Source organism: Schistocerca cancellata, chromosome 5 (assembly GCF_023864275.1).
Source record: "Schistocerca cancellata isolate TAMUIC-IGC-003103 chromosome 5, iqSchCanc2.1, whole genome shotgun sequence".
Lineage (NCBI taxonomy): Eukaryota > Metazoa > Arthropoda > Insecta > Orthoptera > Acrididae > Schistocerca > Schistocerca cancellata.
Genome location: NC_064630.1, coordinates 68,867,316 through 68,867,970, shown reverse-complemented (window position 1 = coordinate 68,867,970; position 655 = coordinate 68,867,316). Strand labels below are relative to the sequence as shown.

The following is a 655-nucleotide window of genomic DNA, read 5'->3' as shown; positions in this document are numbered from 1 at the left end:
GGTGAACTTAGTCACCCCCCCCCCCCTCGAATATCGATGATAGAATAATTTCCTACTGCTGTAAGTTTGTTGTTTTGTTTTGTTGTTTAAAGACTTGTATGCCACTGCTGAACATCGAGGTGTTCGCGCCTTGTCTTAGTAATTTTGTTGCTTGCTTCCAACCATTCTAGTCCCTACTTGTTACTGTCTACGAATACTTTGCTTGTACTATGAAATAATCATTCTGTACTGCAACTTCCTGGCAGATTAAAACTATGTGCCGGACCGAGACTCGAACTCGGGACCTTTGTCTTTCGCGGGCAAGTGCTCTACCATCTGAGCTACCCAAGCACGACTCACGCCCCGTCCCCGTCCCCGTCCCCGTCGTGAGTCGTGCTTGGGTAGCTCAGTTGGTAGAGCACTTGCCCGCAAAAGGCAAAGGTCCCGAGTTCGAGTCTCGGTCCGGCACACAATCTGCCAGGAAGTTTCATATCAGCGCACACTCCGCTGCAGAGTGAAAATCTCATTCTGGAATCATTCTGTACTGTCTTCAAATGCGTCAAATTAAAAATCAATGTGAGGCAACCATTCAAATATAAATTTGTGTGTGTTTACTTCAATAAACATACAGTTCAATACTAACGCAGCGTTTGCAGTCCACATTGTTATCGTTTGG

General features: G+C 45.8%; 1 non-coding gene across 1 annotated transcript; it reads left to right on the top strand.

The window, feature by feature from the left end:
- Positions 1–373: 373 nt before the first annotated feature.
- On the top strand, positions 374–448 carry Trnal-caa (transfer RNA leucine (anticodon CAA)). Its single transcript has one exon. It is a non-coding gene; the product is annotated as a tRNA-Leu (tRNA).
- The last annotated feature ends 207 nt before the right edge of the window (positions 449–655 follow it).